Here is a 22781-nt window from a genome sequence, read left to right on the forward strand (position 1 = left end):
TAACAAACATCAATTAAAATAAAAGAAATTAACTTTTAGCTAAATAAAACTATAAAATGTAATTAAAATTAATTAAAAGATGAATATTTATAAAAATTAATACAATTAACTCTATACAATTACTATATGTCATTCACTTCAAAAGTCTTGATCAAATGTAGGAAAATCAGTAGCACAATTCACATTTGGAACTCTAACATCTACTGAATTACTTTAACCTCCAACTGAAGAATCTACTTTCATGCTTATCTTGTCCATCTTGCTTGTTAAAGCATCAAACTTAGCATTAATCATATTCATGGCATCTAGCTCAAACATACCAGCTGGTTTCTTGATCTCATTCCTCTCACAACTCCATTAGTAGTTGTTATAAGCAATTTTATCCAAAGCAAAAAAAGCTTCATCTTAAGATTTTTCTATAAGATCACCTCTAAAAGATGCATCAATTGTACTCTTAATAGCCGGAGAAACACCATTGTAAAAGTGTTGAATAAGCATCCACTTAGGAATCCCATGGTGTGGACATCTCCTTTGCTAATCCTTGTATCTCTCCCATGCTTCATACAAGCTCTCATCATCTCTAGGTTTGAAAGAAGTTAGCTTATTTCTTAGCTTAGCTATCTTGCTTGGTGGAAAATATTGAGCCAAAAATGCTTGAGAAAGTTCATCCCATGTTGTGATAGAACCCAGTGGCAAAGAATGTAGCCACTCTCTAGCTCGATCCTTCAAAGAGAAAGGAAATAATCTGAGTTGAATTGCATCATCAGAAACTCTTTTTATCTTTAACATATCATTGATCTCAAGAAAGTGTGCCAAATGCACATGTGGACTTTCACTTGGACTTTCCCCAAATTGTGATTGCTATACCATTTGACAAAGTGTAGGCTTCAATTCAAAATTATTAGCTTCTACTCTTGGTCTTGTGATACTTGGCATGAAATCCCCAATGTTAGGATAGGCATGATTCTTCACAGAACGGTTGTTGGAATTGTTGTTATTGTTAGCCATTACTTCTTGTGGTTGCTTTTGCTCTTATTCTCTTTGTTATTGTTATTGAGCTCTAAATTCTGCTTTTCTCTTCTTAGCTTCTACCCTTAATGCACTCACTATCTTTTCTATTTCTAGATAAAAGAATAAATTAATTTCTTAACTTTTTGTTCTTCTCATAAAATAAAAGTACTTGAAAATAAAATAAATAAATTCTCAAAGTAAAATGGTAAAAGAAATTAAACTTAAACATACCCAAATTAACCAAACAATCAATCATTCAATATCAAACAAAAATCAAATCCCCAGCAATGGCACCAAAAACTTGATACCGGTTATCCGCAAGTATATGAGCTATATCACGTAATAAAGTGATAAGTCAAGTATCGTTCCCACAAGGATTTGCGTTTGATTATCAAAATATGAACGAAGCGATTATTTGGGCTAATGATAAAGAAAGTAAAGTATAAAAGTAAATAAACTTAATGAAATAAGCAAATCTAGGTAAAATTAGCAAATAGTAAGACAAATAAATTCTTAATCTAGATGCAATTAAACTAAATTAGCAATGGGTAACTAAAATCAAGGACTAATTAATGATAAAACTGATTCCAAAGTAGGGGTTTATGCATAAATTACTTGAGATTTGTCTTGGTCAATCCAATTTCAAGAGAAAATAGAATTTAAAGGTGATTGATTCTATGGTCACTTGATATCTTTTTCAAGCAAATCAAAGAGTATTTCAAGAAAACCAAACTTACTTTTGTGTGATATTTGATTTACTTAAAAACCATTAAGTTTTGTAACCAACCAATGAATCCTGTTAAATCCCTAGTTTATTTCTAAATCTAGGTAATTTTAAGTTCTAATTCTTGATTATCTATCAATGACTTTCACCTTTTGGTCCTTCAATCAAAGATTAAGACAATATCCAATGGGTACTAACATTAGGCAAGTAAAATAAGCACACAAGGAAAAGAATCAAAACTCATATTTATATAAAATATGGAAATAACTAGTTCAAATCCATTAATTAATCTAAAACATAGTTTCCAACTCTGAAATCTAGAGCTTCTACTCACTCATGGTGATATTTATAAGTGAAAATGATGAAGAAGAAGAGAGAAACATGAAATTAAGCTTAAAAATATAAAAACCTAGGTGGAAGAATCCAAGATGTCCAGGTTCTATAGCTCTAAACATCTCAGCAACTGCTTTCCTAGAGAAATCAACGGGATCTCCTTTCTTTTGCTTTCCTTTCTTTTATTTTTCTCTCTCTTTCTCCTTAGGGCAAAAATTAGATAATGATGCTCTTATATGGTCCCAAAATTTACCCTAAAGTGGGTATAAAAAGGGGCAAGGACAAATGAATAAATAAGAGAAGAGGTGTAAAAAATTTCAGGTCAGCATGTAATTTCGCGTCCTGGAGTGCCTGCTGACAAAGTTTCTTAACCCTAAGCAACATCTTAAGCAAGGGTTCAGACATTGCACTGCCTAGCGATATAGGGTTAAGCAGGTTTTTTAGTAAATCTCGACAAGTTCTTATTTTTCATTGAATTTCTGTTGCGCTTGAACTTTAGCTTGACCCAAGTTGCACCTTAAGCACACAACATGCCCTAAGTAATATCTTTAGCAACATCTCATGTAATTCTCAACATGTTTAATTTCCAAAACTCTTAAAATGCTTGAATTTAGCCCTGCTTGCCTTGTGACATGCCCTAAGCAATATGATGAGTAATATGACATGCCATAAGCAACATCTCAAGCAACTACTCAAGCAAATCTCGATAAGTTTGGATTTCAAAATTTAATTTCTTCAACTTTTTTTATTCTTCAAGCTTCCAAATTTCTCTAAATCATCTCTTAATGCATTGTTGACCTTCAATTTACCACAAAAACCTATTAAAAATACCAAAATTACAAAAATCAAACATCAAGTAACTAAAATTAATAATTTAGCTAAAATAAAGACTAAAAGCATAAAAATACTAGATAATAGATGCAAAACTATCATAAAATGCCTATATGAAATAAGTGCAATACTATACACCACCAGTCCTTTAAAAGGAGTACATCAAACATCTACAATAATTCATAACACAAAGACAAAAATTTCCTATAAAAAAAATCTTAGTAAAACAAAGATTCCTACAAAACTTTACCACTTCACAAGATTGGAGCTGAGAGAGAGAGAGAGAAAAAGAAGAGAAAAATTAAGGATGGCCTTCTCGAAGGATTTGCTTAAGAGGAAAACAAATCTCAGAAGGCATTGAGTAATTCCTATTAAGTTTTCAAAAAAGGTAAAAAAGAAATGCCGTTAGCAAACTTGATGTCTAGTAAAGTTAAATGGCAAAAAATGATCCATATAACCGATCCTAATGAGTTTGGGATCATGATCACTTCATTAAAAAGAAAAATTGAAAAGAAAAATAAAACATAATAGATTTTCAAAAGTTAAGTGTGAATTTGGAAAACTTGAAAAATTGATTCCTAGTTTTCCATGTGGAAAATTTTTATAATTGAACACCAAACTCCAATTTTCAGTTTCCTTGGAAGAATTTTCTAGAATACAGACCTTGTTTTCCACAATTAATAAAGGCCTAAATTTAACCAAGATTTGCAAAAAAGAAGTAAATTGATTCATATCTAAGGTGAGTTAAATATTGTGGGATAAGAAATATTATTTTTATCCTATTGTTTTTTCTAAGTGATGTGGGATATCTACAAGTGTATGGGCTATATCAAGTCATAAAGTGATAAGTCAAGTATTGTTCCCACGAGGATTTGCGTTTGATTACTAAACTATGAATGAAGCTATTATTTGGGCTAATGGTAATGGAAGTAAAGTGCAAATGTAAATAAACTTAGTAAAATTGGTTAATCTAAACAAAATAAGCAAAAAACAAAGCAAATAAATTCTTAATCTAGATGCAATTACATTAAATTAACAATGGGCAATTAAAATCAAAGACTAATTAATGCTAAAAATGATTCTAAAGTTGGGATTTATGCATAAATTAATTGAAATTTATCTTGGTTAACCCAATTTTAGGAGAAAATCGAGTTTGAAGGTGATTGATTCTAAAGTCCTTTGATATCTTTTTCAAGTAAACCAAAGTCTATTTTAAGAAAACCAAACATACTTTCGTATGATATTTGATTCACTTAAAATCTATTAAGTTTTGTAACAAATTAATGAATCCTCTTAAATTTATAGTTTATTTCTAAATTTAGGTGATTTTAAGTCCTAATCCTTGATTATCTATTAATAATTTTTACCTTTTAGTCCCTCAATCAAAGATTAAGAAAATACCCAATGGGTACCAACATTAGGCAAGTAAAATAGGCATGTAAAGAGAAGAATCAAAACTTATATTTATAAAAAAAAAATCTAGAATAAACCAGTCTAAATCCACAAGTTAATTTAAAACATGATTCTCAACTTTGAAATCTAAAGATTCTACTCACTTATGTTGATATTTATAAGAGTAAATGATGAAAAAGTAAAGAAAAACATGATAAGGGACTAAAAATAGAAAAACCCAAGTAGAAGAATCCAAAATCTTAGAGTTTTGGAGCTTCCAAAAATGGTGGTAGTAGCTCCTCTATCCAGGATTAATGGCATTTTTCCTTCCTTTCTATTTTTGTGATTTTCTCCTCTTTTTACTTCTTAGGGCAAAAACTAGAAAAAAAAATGCTTTTATATGGTCCCAAAAGTTGCCTTAAAGTAGGTCTAAAAATGGATAAGGACCAATGAATAGATAGAAGGTGAAGCGTAAAAATCCTGCCCTAAGTTGCCTACCAATGAAGTAACTTACTCTAAGCAATATCTTAAGCAAATTCCAGGATTTGCATTGCTTGTCTGCATAGGGTAAGTAGCATCTTAAGCAAATCTCAGTAGGTTTTCTATAGCAATGAATTTTTCGCTTATGCTTGACTTCGAGCTTGACCCGAGCTACATCTTAAGCACCGCGACATACCCTAAGAGGGATTTCAAGTAGCTTCTCATGCAAATCTTGACAGGTTTGAGGTTGAAAACTCTGAAGATGTAGGAATTAAGCTATGCTTGACTTGCAACTTGCCCTATGTCATAAGTTAAGCAATGTGACATAACATAAGCAACATCTCAAGCAAGATCTTAAGCAAACTCGGCAAACTTAATTTCTAAAGCTTGATTTCTTCAATTCTTTTCTATTCTTCAAGGCTTCAAATTTCTTTAAATCATCTCCTAATGCATCATTAACCTTTAATTTATCACAAAGCCTATTAAAAACATCAAATTTAAAAAAGTTAAATATAAGTTAACTAAAATTAACAAATAAGCTAAAAACATAAAAAGTACTTAATTATAAGGGCAAAATGGATGCAAAACTATCCTAAAATGCTTATATGAAATGAATGCAACACTAAGTCCTTATAAAACATTCCAGCTATAGCTCTTAACTACTTGTAATGTTCTCTAAAGCCAAACACAAATGGAGTACGTATCCAACATTCATAATCCAAAATTTAAGCAAATGTTAGACCACTTTACCATTAATTAGAAAATATTAGACCATATAAAAATCACTATGCTTTATTTTTCCTCGTATAAACATTTGCTGACTAGAAATTTAATGTATAAAATGGATAAAGCAAATGGACATTTCATTTGCCACAAACTACTTAAAAAAATGGATTAGCAATCGATAGAATCGGTTGTTAATCCATTAAAATCGGTTGTTAATAGTAATCGATTTATTAGTCAATTGCTAATTGATTTAGTAACCAATTCAGTCAGTTACATTGGGGTTGGTTGCTAAATCGATTAGCAACTGACTGATAAATTGATTGCTTTAGCAAGCGAAAATTGGTTGCAAATAGCAATTGAAAACCAAATTGATTGCTAAAAAAATCAAATTTAAGAAAATAAAATTTTTCATTAAAAATTATCATTTGCTAGTAGCAATCAATTTAGCAACCAAAATCAGTTGCTAATAATAACATATACATAATTAGTTACAAAAAAAAAATCAGTGCATTTAGTTTGGTAATTTTGCAATCGCTTTAACAACTGATTGTCGGTTGCTAATTTAAAAAAAATAAATAATAAATAAAAATTCTCATAAATAAATTATTCTAAAAATTAATAAAATAATAATTTATTAATAAAAATTAGTATTACAAAATTAATATAAAAATATTATCAACAATAAATTACTAATAATAATTATTAATCAAAATAATAAAAAAATTAAATATAAAATATATTTATAAGACTAGTAAAAAATTTGACATATATATATTAAAAAAAATTAAGAAAAAATTAATTAGTACTAAAAATTAGAATTACAAGCAATTTAGTAATAAAAAATAATTTAATTACAAACAATTTACTAATAAAAAATATATAAAAAAATAAATTATAATAAAAAACAAATTAAATAAAAAAGATGACAAAAAAAAAGGATAAAAAAAGAAATTAAATGAGGAAAAAAGTTGTTGAAGAAGAAAAATGAGAGAAAAAGATGATGAAAAATAAAATAGATGAGAAAGAAAAAGATAGTAAATAAGAAAATAAATAAGCAAGAAAAAGTTGATAAAGAAGAAAAATGAGAAAGAAAAAGATGATTAAGAAGAAAATAGATAAAAAAGAAAAAGATACTAGAAATGAAAATATATGAAGAAAATATATTAGAAATGAAAAGATGAATAAAACAGATGAGAAAGAAAAAGATAATGAAGAAAATGAGAGAAAAGACAAGAAAGGGAGAGAAGAGAGAAAATGAGTAGTTGGAAAAGAAAATGAGTAATGGTTTATATAAGCGAACTAGCAATCGATTGTTCGTTCCTATTTTTTTTTTTTTTAAATGGATGAGAATTTTTAGGGGGAAAATTTTGTAACCGACTTTCAATCAATTGCAAATAGCAATCAATTTCAAACAGTTACACAAATCAGTTACTATTAGTAACCGATTCATAAATTGCTTACAAATAAACAACACAAAATAAAAAATTTGGCAGAAATTTTTGACGGGAAATTTTACGATCGATTCTTTATTAGTTGTTAATTGCAATCAATTTCATTCAGTTGCAAAAATCAATTTACTGTTAGCAACCAATGTAGCAAATAAAAGAACAAAAAACAAAAAATTGGGCAGGATTTTTGGAGAGAAAATTTAGCAACTAATTATCGATTGCAAAAATGGTTGCTACTAGCTATGATTTGTGAATTAGTTGCTAAATATAGAGTTTTTTTTTATATATATAAATGCCCCAAATTTGTGATCAATTCCTTATCAGTTGCTATTAACAATTGATTTTTGCAATTAACTTAAATCGGTTGCTATATTGTTGCAACCGATTGCAAATCGATTGCTTAATTTTAGAGCCAATTAAAATAACTATTTAAATTAGTAATCGATTTTTAAATTGATTGATGGTGGCAACCGTTTTTTAAACTTGTAAATAATGGTAACCAATTTTAGCAATTGATTTTTTAATCGGATACTAATAATAACTGATTTTAAAATCGATTGCTAGTCATATATTTAGGATTTTTGTAATATCAATTAGCAACCAATATAGCAACTAATTATAAATCGATTGCTAAATTTTTAAAAATTAATTTTTTTAAAGAACTGAAATCACAAATCGGTTATTAATAGTAATCAATTTCAGTCAGTTATAAAAATCGATTACAAAAATGATTTTTTTTTTTAAGTGAACAAAATTTGCACTAGTTGGTAAACAAGAATGGAGATACAAATGCTTGAGGAATCCCCTTTTCACCAGCATATCATAAACTTTGTCCACTTTACTTGGTTCCACCTTGAACAGGCTATGTGCATCAGATTTCTTGCTAACAATGCGCTTCGTAATCTCTAGACATTTTCTGAAGCATGCTGAGATAATGTGAAGGTAGTGTTCTCATCTCGCCACAAGGCATTTCTCCTGTGTGCATTAATACCACACAACAATTAAAAAATCTCTAGCTTTGAACAGAATTCATGAACACATAAAACTTGGATCCACAACTTTGAGCAGTTGCTTCCAAAATCAACTGAGAACTAAGAATTGTGAGGGCACAGTTGAGAATATAAACATCATCCGACAACTAGTAGACTAAAAAATTGAAAAAAAAAATCCAAACATTTTGTCCAATTTGCAATCACAACCAATCCTTTTAACTAAGTTGCCATCGATAAGGCTATATAATTGGGCTTGTGTTAGGATAAAATATAAACTAATTATCAAGTGACAATTATGTAAAAGTAAAATGGTAAACATAAGTAGTTAAATTGTAACATTAACTTAACTAGTTATTTTAATGTGTCAAGTAATTTAATCACTTATATATTTCCGAACTAAAATAAATTAAATTATAATTTGATGAACACTTTCTCTAAATTTAATGGAGCATCCATTGTATTTTCTTTCACTCTTTGGGCACATTCATCCGCTTTCTTTTGCTTCTGCTCAATAAATCTATTCACCTCAGTTGCTATTCGACAGCAAGGAGCTCTAGCTTTCTGCATAGTTATTTTTCTCAAATGTTACATAAAGATCACATCTCATTTGGGATGAGTGCAAAATGGGTCCAAGTCAGTTACCAAAAGTGTTTTACAAACAAAAATATTGTCATGAGAATTACTCACTTACAAATTGCAGGAAGAGCAAACGGCTTCACTTTTCCCCCCTTTTGGTTATGTTTTTACAATTTTATCGAGAATAAATTTTAATATTTTTCAATTATTATCATTCATAGAAGAAAAAAATTGCATTAGAATGGAAGAGAAATGTTTTTTAAGCATTTCAAATCTTTTTCTCGCTTGTTTTTACATAATGATGTAGCTTGGACCTTTTGGGATTGTCTTTTGGGGTATTTCAGGAGAATTGGGTTTGTGAAAAGTACTTCGAAAATGTTTGTTGGTTTAAAAAGGAGAAGATTTGGCATAGAAAATATGCCAGTCATTTGGAATTGCACTTGCTTTGCAGTAATGTTGACATTTTAGATGGGAAAAATGGACAGTTTTTCAAGGTCAAGGTTGCATCTCCTAATCTATTGTGGGATAAGGAAGGTTTTCTTGGCTTTTTGATGGGCTTATGCTTCAGGAGCTTTTATAGGAGTTCCTTTAAGTGTTTTTCAGTATGAAGGGTTTGCTTAGCCTAGGACACAATTCTAAAACTTGAATCCTCACTCTTTTTTCCTTAATGATGTTTATTTTCTTATAAAAGAATATAAAATGAAAATGAAATTGCAAATAGAAGGTACATGTTCACTCCAAAGTAACATGGAATTAAGTAAAGAATAAAAAAACTAATACTAATACAAAAAGCTCTCCAAAGTCCAATCACACTGCATATCCATCAAAGAAACACAGGTAAACATGCAAACTGCAGAATGTCAAGTGAGATTGGAAAAAAAAAAAAATCCACCCCATACAAGTCTAATATAAGTTAATGACCAAGAAAAAAATTTTCTTAAATTTTTAAAGAAGAAACCAATACTAATCCTTGCATTTGGGCAGTGAAAATTAGTTTCATGAAGTATCATTTTATTCTCAGACAGCTGGTTACTATTGATAGAACTCTACCATAACATGGCCAAAATATGTGAGGTATGAAGTGTCAGACATACATCAAACCTGAAGATCCTATGTTCTTTTAACAATCCGATGTTCCTCAATAACAGTCTCCATCAACTCTTCATGCTCTTCTTTTGAGTGGAACCTCAAAAGGACCTTTTAACGCTAATATATTTCCCTCTGTTCAATTGAAAGGTTATTCTCATATGCATCAGCGTAAAGTAAATTTCTTTCTACTATGAAATGTGTCCTATGTTTCCTCTCATCCAACCTGTCGACAAGTCCAAAAGTTAAAGGTTGGTGATCAAATTTGAAGTTAAAATTTCATGAAATTGAGTTCTAGTCTAACATTTACTTTCTTAAGATCTTTCAAGCTTAAGCAGTAAATTCCCAAAGCTTAACAAGCAAAAGATAAGGATCAACATATTAATGGTATCAGATTGTGGGGTTGCAGAATTGCTATTGAAGGACTATTATACACCAAGACCAAAACCATCATTTGCTTGTGGACTGGTTAAACAGAAAGTTCTTCTGGCCCTAATGCCAAATAAATTTTCCTGATTCATCTCATTCTGAATAGAATAAAAGTTTATACTATTTATCAGTCCGCTTAAGTATCTCTTATTTGTATATTTATTCCATGTAACTTTTTGAGTAGATATGCAGAACTCGTAGTTTCAGTTCACATTCTGCATTGGTGTCGATATCCTTTAACTCCATGTCTACCAAACGCTGCTTTGCATCATTATCATATTCAATCTCAAAAATAAATAATTATTATTTATATCTAAATGAACAAAGAACTATAGAAAAAATGGCAAAAGGGAAATATATGGAAGATTGTGAGAAACAAGAGTTTTGTAATAAAGGGTAATGGCTCCAAAAATCCAAACTTTTGCAACTCTTGGCATTTTATTCTAAATCTTTTAATTTTAGATCAATTGATCAAATTTTGAACATTTGGTTAAATTTTATCCAAAATTGAAATTGGAATTGAGGAGAATGTGCCCCTGCTGATGGGCATCATATGCGGCAATTTTTAATTCTAAATATGTGAGGTCTCACATGACACATCATAAAAATAGTAAAAAAAATACATTCACTTCTCTCTCTCTTCTCTTTCTTTCTCTATTCTCTCTCTTTCCATTTGAGACTTCCTCGACAACACTAAAGATCAGGAGCATGGCAGATATCACTTGTTTTCAGGAATTTTTGTGCAGATATTATAATATCCTCCAAGCAGTCCTTTACTTCTATGTAACCATCAGGATATTTCACAGCAAGGACCTCACTTTGAAACCATCCACCTTTGAGAGCTTTCTCTGTTGCTTCCAAGCCTTTGAAGTGCCCACTCATTACAATGTCCTTTGGAGATACTTTTCTAAGGCATATGTTAGTGCCACCCTGCACTGCCATGAAGGAAAATCGTTGAAAGTGAATTAAGATATGCTCCCTTGTGACTATTCTTTTGGGTCTTAATGTTGCTAGAAATATAATTTATGTTGATGGGATCCCATTCACTTTTTGATCGTTTAATCTCAAATCCATTATGTCCATTTGCCATAAGACTTTCATACTCGTAAGTGTTTGAAGTGAAGCCAGTGGGCGACAAACCATTAGAATCAGAAATGAAGACCAAAATGGTTAGTTGTGCTTCTGTCTTTGCAAGAAATCAAATGCTTTGAGAGTAATATCAAGTAATTGATAACCTATAAAAATGATCTTAGCTTCCAAATGTTTCAATAGGACGGAAACCATATTTGAGTAGAGGCATACATTAAGCGTACAAAGAAGTACTCTTGCCATGGGGATTGCCAAATGCAGGTCATACATGCTAACATTTTGGTGGAATCAAACAACTGGATTAGAAAACTTGTTAGGTTTTGAACTCATTATAATTAAGGACTGTCCTCAATTTGTGTTATTAATAGTGAATGGCTCAGTCTATAATGATGAAGAGCAACTGCCATATGGGCTCCACAGACTCCAGTCTCTTAAGGATCTGCATGTTGAATCATGCCTGAAACTTGTATCTTTTCCAGAAGCTGGAGTCTTGTCCGCACTGAGGTGTGTTGTGATAAGGAATTGTCAAGGATTGATGTCCTTGCCTGATGATATGATAAAGTTTAGCTGCAGAAGTAATTCATATGTGTGTTCTCAAAGAAAGTCCTTTACTTGAATGCTTTTCTAAAGGTGGTTACCCATGACGCTGAAAGTGTTGAAAATCTAATACTGTATATACACAACTTCAGTCTCTGCCTAAAGGATTAATGAACAAGGCAAACATGTCTCATCTGGAACACGTGGAGGTCATTGCCTGAGGGATGGTTGCCATGCTACTAGTCCTCAATGTTATTAAGGAAGTCTTGAATGGAAAAAGAGAGAAGAAAGAAAGAGAGTGGAAAGAGAGAGAGAGAAGAGAAGGTAGGTTTTTTTTAATTTTTATGATGTGTCATGTGGGACCCATATATTTAGAATTAAAAATGCCACATATGGTGCAACATCAGAGGCACATTCTCCTCCATTCCAATTCTAATTTTGGATAAAATTTAACTAAATATTAAAATTTTAGTTACTTGGTCCAAAATTAAAAGATTTGAATTAAAACACCAAAAGTCGCAAAAGGTTTGGATTTATTGAGCCATCACCCCTATAATAAAATATAGACAAGGGTTTTTACAAGTGGTGAAGTATGTGATTTATTTCAATATAAAATGAATAACCTTATTAGGGCTTGATATACCGTAAATCCTTTTGAAGTAGAGGGATGCCTTCAAAAATGTGGACATAAAGGGTGCATGGGAGTCATCAACTTGTGCCGTATAGACGTCAAGTCCTGCAACAATCCAACCATCGTGTTTAGTCATCACTGTTAAGTTTGGAACCCTAAGCAAAATGCTTGTAATAAGCCGAAGGAAGATGAAGATGATATCAAGTCATTTACCATTGTAATTTTCAAATGAGCATTAAAATATCCATCAAAAGTAAGTAAATAAATCTGAAATATATAAAATACAATTAATTCTGTTGTGAAACAAGCTGTTATTGTGAAAATGGGTGAATACAAATTTCATCTTTACATCAAGAACAAGCGAAGGGTGAAATACCACAAAGAGGAAATGTTACATAAATTGGATTGTTATATATAAAATACTTTAAATTATTTTTGTTGTTTCTCGAGACAAATAAAATTAATTGACTAGTTTTTGTATTATAAAACATTAATAGATTTAATTTTAAGAAAATATTTAAATAATTTTTGAATTTTATTTTATCTTATTTTATTTTTAATATTACTCAATAATTTACTTATAAAATTTAGTAAAATTATTAATTTTCATATAACTCAATACATTGTTATTAATTTATAAAAAAAAAAAACTATTAATTACATAATATATTTTTAATATTTATTTAATAGTATACTAGTCAAATCTTGGTTTGAATATGGTTGAACTTTAAAACCCACAACCAGAGTACCTTTTATTGATTCAATAATCAGATTGGGTTTGAAAACCATGTTTTTAAGAATTCTTAAGGGTCGAAATAATTTTAATAATTTTCAATAAAATTAAATTAATTTTTTTATGGAAAAACTATTTCAATTACATTGGAAGTTACTTTAATTTGAAAAGGACATCTAATGAAATGAAATGAGCATATCACAATTTTATGTCTCTAAAGTTGTTTCAAATACTCATTAATGATTCAAGATAACCAAGATTAACCGAGAGTCACTACAATAAATATAAGCTATTCTTTTCTATTTTTTACATGATGTTAAGATAATAAATAAAATTAAGGTAATATATTTAAATATTAAGAAAATGTATGAAATAATAAATAATATATACAATAACATATATAATAGTATTGTAAATTATTGTAAACGTGTTATTAAAATATTTAGATTATAAGATTTATACAATCATTAAGTACTTGCTGATGATTTTCACTAACAACGTGTTTTAAATTTTTAACAATATATAAAATATTTTATTAAAAATTAATTCCTTCGTTACTCGTTTTTATAGTCAAACGTAAAAGATAGGAGAGAATTCTTATCAAATTTAATTTATTCATGTTTTATTTTTCAAATTTAAAAGTTTGGGCAAATTTGAAAAATGTGTTATTAATATGATTGTTGAAGTCAAACCAATCTCCATTGCAATGTTTAATTTAGCCTTTATATTTATTAAGAAAATTTAATTTAGTTTATTTTTAACTTTTTGTTTAAATTAGTTCAAAAGTTTCAACTTAAACTTAATTTAATTCAAAAATTAAAATTTGGGGCTAAATTTATTGATTTAAATAAAAAAAATTAAGAAGTTTAATTTTTTAATTTAGGGATTAATTTTTTTTAATTTCTTAATTTAAGCTTAAAAATGAAAGAAACTCAATTCCTTGATTTTCTTGATTTTTGAATTAAATTGATTTTAAATTAAATTTTTTGAACTAAATTAAAAAAAATTAAAAATAGATTAAATTAAACTTTCTCATGTAAGAAAAACTAAACTCAATCCCCTTGGACAACAGCTGGCTGTATAATCAATAACCCGATCAACCCAATTTAGTTCAAAGAGATAAATAGTTTCATATTATCAGAAAGAGGCTACATTTGAAGGGCTTGAAGCTCCACCAAAAAGTTTTTCTGTGTAATTATTTTATTATCTAATTCTTTAAAATTATTTTTATTTTTTAATGAATAAAATTAATTGACTAATTTTTGTATTGTAAAACATTAATAAGTTTAATTTTAAGAAAATATTTAAATAATTTATGCAAATTAATTTATTTTATTTAATTTTTAATATTATTTAATAATTTACTTGTAAAATTTAATAAAATTATTAATTTTGATATAATTCTATAAATTATTATTAATTTATAAAAAAAATTATTAATTACACAGTATATATTTAATATTTAATTAATAATATGCCAATTGAATCTTGGTTAAATATATATATATATATATATATATATATATATATATATATATATATATATATATATATATATATAACCTTCTAATTCTATCCTGGTTGCAGAAATAAGCAACACTAACAAACAACTAGCTTTTCAAAGAGACATTTTTTACCCTCCGTTTGGGATATAGAATTTTATAAAAATTTAATTTAATTAACTTTTTTTTGACTAATTTTTATATTTAAAAGGAAAAAACTCAATTTTTTTTTATGTGAAAATACATTTAAATTCGTTTCTGATAAATTATTTATTCTAAATCAACCTTTACTGTTTTGATTCTTAAACTCAAAATCAATCTCATGTTCTTATTTGGAAAATTTTCTCCCTCATCTTTAATTCTCATTTAATTTTGTAATTGTGTGTTGAAAGTGAATACGAATCCTGAGCAAAAGCATATAAAGTTGTCAATAGTATATTTACCTTTTCCTCTAATTTTTTTTTAAAATAAATTTTTTAACTAAAAACATTTTTGAAAAATTTATTATTTACTAGTTGATTTAAATATACGATGAGTCCATCTCTCTTGCCTAGATTGTGGAATCAAACGCTAGTGAGTGAAGTAGCATGAGTGGCACAAAAATGGAGAACTTAGTAATTTTTCAGGATATAGACGAGAGGTGGACCACCTATTCAACAGGGCAATTTAATAACTCAAAACCCAAAAGATCCACACAATTAAAGATAAAATAAAATAAATATTTTTATCAAAATTAATGTTAATTTAGATAAAGGACTAATTTATCATAATTTAAATAATTAAATTATTTGATATCGAAAATAGAATGAGAGTGATAAGTTTTGTTAAAGTTAATGTATCATAATTTATTCCGAACATCTCAAATTTAATTTTGATTTCTGACCATAATTGCTCCAATCTCAAATGTTTGGACTTTATAATCCAAGATTTAAATGTTTGGCTATATTAATAAAAAGTGAAAGTATTTAGACATTTTTGTTTAATAGGCCTTTATATATTCTTAAGCAACAATTAAATTTAATAATTTTCAAAACAAATTATCTTAAAATAATTTAGCATTCATTATTAGAGAAATTTTTGCATAAATTCCATTCATTATAAACTCAAGATATAAATATATAAAACTTATATATTTAATAAATGAATTCTACCTTATATTTTATATTTTGGATCTATGATAAATTGAGTTTAAGACTGAAGGATGTGAAATGTTACATAAACAATGTTATAATTATATATTGAAAAGAAGGGAGAGAGAATTTAAAGTTGAGTTTTCATGTAAAATGAAAAGCATAAATATAACTGAAGGAAGTAGTTTATTGGTGATAAGTAAGGCTAATTACTAGTACTCCCTCTCTCCCAGAAGTGGGCTCTCTTTATAACAGGAAGGTGGGGCCTATATGTAACACCCTCCCGGTAACTACTCCGTACATCCTACTGTTCCGGTGACCAGTGTCGGTCCGGACAGCTAGAATATTCGGAAAAATATTTAAACTAAAGTGTAGAACCATAATCAACTCAAATATTAATAAGAAAAATTTAGTAAAAATTTTAGAAATAAAATACAACCAAGTTAAACGAGCCGGTGCCCTAGCGATGGGTAACCCAGAGGGAAGTTGCGGTTCTCGCAACTAGGAGCCCTAGACCCGGGGGAAAAATTATAAAATAATTTTTGGGACTCCAGAGAAGGGTTATTGAGGTTCCCATGGCATTAGAATGCCAAGAAAATATTTAGAAAAATTTTTCAATCGGTACAGACAATTTTGACCCGTTAAGCCAAACGGAGGGCATTTTGGTCATTTCGCCTTCAGAGGTGATTTTTGGCCGACTTGTCCAGTTGAGTAAATAATTAATATGATATAAAATAGGAATAAACATCACTAGAAATTAAATTGAAAATGAGTAGTGAAGGAAAGAAAAGAAAATGAGAAAAAAAGGCTTAATTATGACATAAGGTGATGTCATTTAAAAGCTATAACCAATCATACTTAAACAACCTATTAACTAACAAATAAAAGAGATAAATGAAGACCAAAATAAGTAAAAAACACAGCAGCCACCCTCATCCTCCCAACCAGCCGAAACCCTTGACCTATCCCAACCTCCATTAAAGCTTCAAGCAAGCTCCCTTTCTCCCTTTGTTACACCACTAAACCCTAAACCCCTTTCATTAAAACTTGACCATATCTCTTGGGGAAGCTTTTGGCAGCCAAGAAGAGGAAAGAAAGTGAAGTTTTGGGTTGTGACACCCCTTACCCGACTATAGTGTAGCCGAGCAAGTTATGCCACTCAGTGTGCCGAGCACTCTATTTTATCTTAATTCATTTTTATTCTTCCTTCTGAATATAACTTGTGAAATATAATTTATTTAAGCTATTTATCGAAATTATAATTTATTTAAGGTTCCGAAAATTTTAAAGAAAATCCGGCGGAGTACCTGCTAAAAATGGAGAAAACAGTTCTTCGGAACCTGTGAAAAACACTTCCAATATTCATATATTCGTATTCAATTACTCTCAAACTCCAATAATCATCATCTCAACATTTGTCAACCATTCATTTCTCAATTTCAATTTTCAATCATTCATCTCATTTGATAGTCATGTAACAATCACAGATCAATATTCACTTTTCCATTTACAAACACAAATTTGCATTATTTACATGAAAATCAAAATACATTACATAAGTTTCATTACATATGAGAAAATCAAAATTTATTACAGAATGCCAAAATGACACCTAGTGTCCTACCAATGCAATCGCAGGTTGAGGTGACACGGACACTATGCGTAATCGTGAACGGCCTTACCCAACTGTGGTCTACCGGGCCCTCTGTCCAAATCTTTCGCACCTACGCGTTGCAAAGCGACGCTAAGCATAAAGCTTAGTGGTGCCAATAATACAAGAAAATACAATATGCAAATAAAAATAATAATTTCCTTGCTATTGTGTTCATAAGAAATGAATAATTACTAACTTATTGTGTAGTCGAGGCTAATCATGTTTCATGATATTAACTTCTTCATGCATTTCGTTAATTATTTTCTTCATGATATTGAGCTTCTTTGTATTTTTGTAATCATTCCTGATACTTAATTTTCGTATTTTCTTTAATAATCAGTTCAATCACAGTTATACTTTTCCATGCCCAAGTAACCTATACTGGACGACTGGACTGGATAACGGGTCGTTGGCACTGGACACCGCGGTGCCTCGGGCCGTCATACCATGGGACGCATAACGTCAACCACGTATGCAGTCAGTATGGCTAAAAAGCCATGATATCACATAATCGGGCATAAAAGCCATGAATACGGGCATAAAGCCTTTTGCAGTACTGCTAAAACAATACCCTATTGGCATGCCAACCTATCCAAACCACACATTAGGCCTACTAGGGCATTTTGCACTTTTAAGTTTCATAATTTTTAAATTTCAAGTTTTCATGTCACTATTCATTTCATTAGTCAACTAAAATGTTGACTTTTGCATAAACAATAGGTACATTGATTTTAGTACTCCCAACATACCACATTTTGTATTCAAAACTTGTTGATTTTGGTCACTTTCTCAAAGTTTAGGTCATTTTGGCAAATTTGCCAATTTTTGGTTTTGGTGTCACTATTCACCTCATTGGTCAACAAAAATATTGACTTTTGGATAGAAAATAGGTGTATTGGTTTTAACACCCCAAACATACCACATTTTATATTTAAAACTTGTTGGTATTGGTTGCCAATACCATTTCTAAGCTTAATGCTAATTGAACAAAATTTTCAGATTTGGTGCTTCATCTTTACTGTTACATTTATTATTTTTACAGTGGGAATTTGAGGAAATGGTAAACATGAAAGTTGTTCCTTATTTTGTCAAGTTGAATTTCCGTTTTTGAATCACTCCATTTGGAGTTTTGTAGCTCAAGTTATGGCCAAAATAAGTTTACTGTTCACATGCACTGTTCATGCTGCACTTTTTGGGTTTTGGCAGATTTTGGTCCAAATTTGGTCAGTAATTTGATCAAGTTAAGTTCATAATTTGGCCTAACTTTCTTCATATGAAATGTTCTACTATGCCTTGGGTTTCCATCAGTTCAAGAATCGCCTAAATCCGAGTTTTCTAGAGAGAGTTATAGCCATCCAAACATTACTGCTCAAATGAAAATTCTGGAAATCTCAGTACAGTAAACTTCACTTTGCTCAATGATTTGATTAGGTTAATGGCATAATTTAGATTGGTGTCCTTCATGAAAGTTGTTTTTCTATATCTTATCTTGTTTCTGTAAAAATTTCAGGTCAATTGACCATATCTACAGTGAGTTATGGCCAAATGAACAGTTACTGTTCATTTGGTCATTTCTGCAGGGGCTGTTTGCAGGGTATCCGGATTGGGGCCAAGTTTTGGTCCTCTTGCTTTGGTCTTTTGGGCATGGTTTCTTCAGCAAAAATGTGCCATTATAAGCCTAGTTTCATGTCCAATTGACCAAACACCAATTGGACCTACACAGCCAAGGATATGGCAGTCCAAACATGCTGGACTCACAGCCTCATTTCTGCTGTCTCTTGGCAGCCTCCCCATTTCAGTTTACCATGTATTAGCTCACTTCAAATTATGATTTACTTGCCTTAAATGGTCACTAATTCACCATTAGAATTTCCACTAATCATTCCATAAGCCAAATCAAATTTTCACTCCCAAAACCCTAGCTTAAATTCAAAATTTACACAATTTACCTTAATTAACCAACTACTTCATTATCCTTATGTTCATACACTTTAAACATAATCTCTAGTGCACTCCAAGTCCATCCAAACACTCAATCTTGTTCCTTCCTTAGGGGCAGCCAAAATCCATGGGCTTCATACACATGAGTTTAGTTCATTTATTTCACAATTTCTTACCTATTACACATCTCTAACATGGAATTAAGGAGTTTTAAATACATATGTGCACTAACCTCACTTTAACCTCTTGTAGGCAGATTTTTCCAAGTCCCAATCTTCACTTTCTTTCTTCTTCTTGGCTGCCAAACACTTCCCAAGAGGTATAGATAAGTTTTTAGTGAAAGGACTTAGGAGAGTTTGTGATGAAATAAGGATGAAAATGGAGCTTTGATTGAGATTTAATGGAGGAAGAGGGGAGGGGGTGTAAAACGTTTTTCTAAGGAGAAGAAGGGCTGCTGATTTCTTTTGTTTTTGGCCATATTTATCTCTTTTTATTTATTAATTAATAGATTGTTTAATTGTGATTGGTTGGAAGTAAGTGAGTGACATCATAATATGTCATAATTTGCTTAATTTTTTATTTTTCTTTTCTTTTCTTTTCTTTTCTTTTCTACCACATTTCAATTTAATTTTTAGCAATATTTATTCATATTTTGAGTCATAATAATTATTTACTTAACTGGACAAGTCGATCAAAAATCACCTCTGAAGGCGAAATGACCGAAATGCCCTCCGTTTGGCTTAACGGGTCAAAATTGTCTGTATCGATTGAAAAATTTTTCTAAATATTTTTTTGGCATTCTAATGCCATAGGAACCTCAATGACCCTTCTCTGGAGTCCCAAAAATTATTTTATGAATTTTTTTTCTGGGTCTAGGGCTCCTCGTTGCGAGAACCGCAACTTCCCTCTGGGTTACCCATCGCTTGGGCACCGGCTCATTTGACTTAACTGTATTTTATTTCTAAAATTTTTACTAAATTTTTCTCATTAATATTTGAGTTAATTATGGTTCCTCACTTTAGTTTAAATATTTTTCCGGACGTTCTAGCTGTCCGGACCGACACCGGTCACCAGAATAGTAGAATGTACGGAGTTGCTACGGGGAGGGTGTTACATGGGTTTGGGAAAAATCTGCCTACAAGAGGTTAGTGCACCTAATTACTTAAAACTCTTATATTCCATGATAGTGACTTGAATTGAGTAAGGATTTGTAACTTAAATGAACAAAAACTATGTGTATACATACCATGGATTTCGGCAGCCCTATTGAAGGAACAATAATGGAGTGTTTTGATGGATTTAAAGTGGATAAGAGATTATGTTTAATCCATATATGCATGTGGTTAGTGAATGAGATAGTTAATTAAAGCATGTTGTGAAAACTCATATGGGAATTAGGGTTTTGAGAAGTGAAAATTTGGCTTGGCTTAGGAAATTGTTAGAGAAAATTTTAATGGTCAATTAGTGACCATTTTAGGTAAGTTGACCATAATTTAGACTGAAATATAGCATGGCAAAGTGAATGAGTATGCTGCCTAGGGACAGCAGCAAGGGTGGCTGTGATTCCAGCCCATTTAGACAGTCATAACTTTGGCTGTGTAGGTCCAATTGGTGTTTGGCCAATTGGACATGAAACTAGGCTTATAATGGCACATTTTTGCTGAAGAAACCATGCCCAAAAGACCAAAGCAAGTGGACCAAAAGTTGGCCCCAATCCGGATACCCTGCAACAGCACCTACAGAAATGACCAAATGAACAGTGTTCATTTGGCCATAGCTCACTGTAGATATGGTCAATTGACCTGAAATTTTTACAGCAAGACATAGACAAACAACTTTCATGAAGAAACCTACCCCAAATTATGACCAGAACCTATCCAACCAAGCAGTGGCAGTTACTGTTCATGGTACTGTAGATTTGGTAATTCTGCAGTTTTGGAAATCCGGCCAGCTGTGGTTTTTGGACCATATCTAGAGCTTCAAAACTCCAAATGGAGTGATTCAAAAAAGGAAATTCAACTAGACAGAATAAGGAACAACTTTCATGTTTACCATTTCCTCAAATTCCCACTACAACAGGGCCCAATGGAACAGTAAAATTGGGTCACAAAAACTGAAATTTCTGCCCTCTTAGATTTAAGTTGGGAAATGGTAATGGTGACCAATTCCAACAAGTTTTAAATGCCAAATGTGGTATGTTGGGAGTGCCAAAGTCAATGTACATATTTTCCATCCAAAAGTCAACATTTTTGTTGACCAATGAGGTGAATAGTAACACCAAAACTTGAAATTCACAAATTGAAGAATTTAAAAGTTTCAAATGCCCTAGTATACCTAACAAGATTGGTTTGGATAGTTTGGCATGCCAATAGGGTTCGATTAGCGATCGCACATGGCAATATGCCGTTACGTGATTTCATGGCTTTTAGCCATTCGACCTTGCATTGAGATTTGGCCTTGTGCACGAGATTATTCTGACTTGGTAGCCGCTTACGTGCACTGCCGGAGATGCATTTGTGACCGATGGTGTGATGGCCCAAGGTACTAGATACCCAGTGCCAGTTTACCCGTTATCCAGTCCAGTCGTCTAGTGTAGGTTACTTGGGGCAACCAAATGAATAAAAGTGGACAAAATTAATGATACACAAATTCAAAACAAATAAAACATATACATTCGTTACATATTTATTTCTTGCTATCTTTTATTTTATTATTGCACCACTAAGCATTATTGCTTAGCGCGTTGCTTTTGCCAAGCGTAGGTTCTGGAGATACAGATCGTGAGCCCAGTAGACCGCAGACTGGGTGAGTCCATCCTGCTGACTCCGCACGATGTCCGTGTCACCTCAACCGCCTTTGCATTGGTAGGACACTAGGTGTCATTTTGATATTTTGTAGCTAATTTTTACTTTCTCATATGTATTTGAACTTATGTAATGTATTCTGATGTTTATGTAAATAATGGAAGTTATGGCTATGAATGCAAAATTTGAGCATTTATTTATTGTTGTATATGAGTATTATGAGAAATGGATGTTTGAGAAATGAAAAGGTTATTGAGAACTGAAATTGAGAAATGTTGTGGATATCTTGATATTGAGATTTTGTTGATGAATTGAAGTTGGGGTTGTTTGGAAATTATTTGGAAGTGTTTTTAACAGGTTCCGAAGAACTGTTTTCTCCATTTTTAGCCGGTACTCTGCCGGATTTTCTTTAAAAATTTCTGGAACCTCAAATAAATTATAATTTCAATAAATGAACTATATTTCACAAATTATATTCAAAACTTTGATAAAAAAAATTAATTAAGGTAAAATAGAGTGTGCCGGTACACCGTGTGACATAGCTTACTCGGATACACTGTAGCCGGGTAAGGGGTGTCACACTATACCTAATAATTTCTCAATAAGTAATATATGACCTATAATATAGTAGGATTTGCTCAAAGCAATACTTGCATAACCTAAATACAATGAATACGATTCAACTACTTCACACACACATACACAGATACTGATATATTTCTCATTTAAATG

General features: G+C 30.7%; 1 non-coding gene across 1 annotated transcript; it reads left to right on the plus strand.

Annotated features, from left to right (window-relative positions):
- The first annotated feature begins 508 nt into the window (after positions 1 to 508).
- On the plus strand, positions 509 to 615 carry LOC131178258 (small nucleolar RNA R71). Its single transcript, XR_009147392.1, has one exon. It is a non-coding gene; the product is annotated as a small nucleolar RNA R71 (small nucleolar RNA).
- The last annotated feature ends 22166 nt before the right edge of the window (positions 616 to 22781 follow it).

Source organism: Hevea brasiliensis, chromosome 2 (genome assembly GCF_030052815.1).
Source record: "Hevea brasiliensis isolate MT/VB/25A 57/8 chromosome 2, ASM3005281v1, whole genome shotgun sequence".
Taxonomy (NCBI): Eukaryota; Viridiplantae; Streptophyta; class Magnoliopsida; order Malpighiales; family Euphorbiaceae; genus Hevea; species Hevea brasiliensis.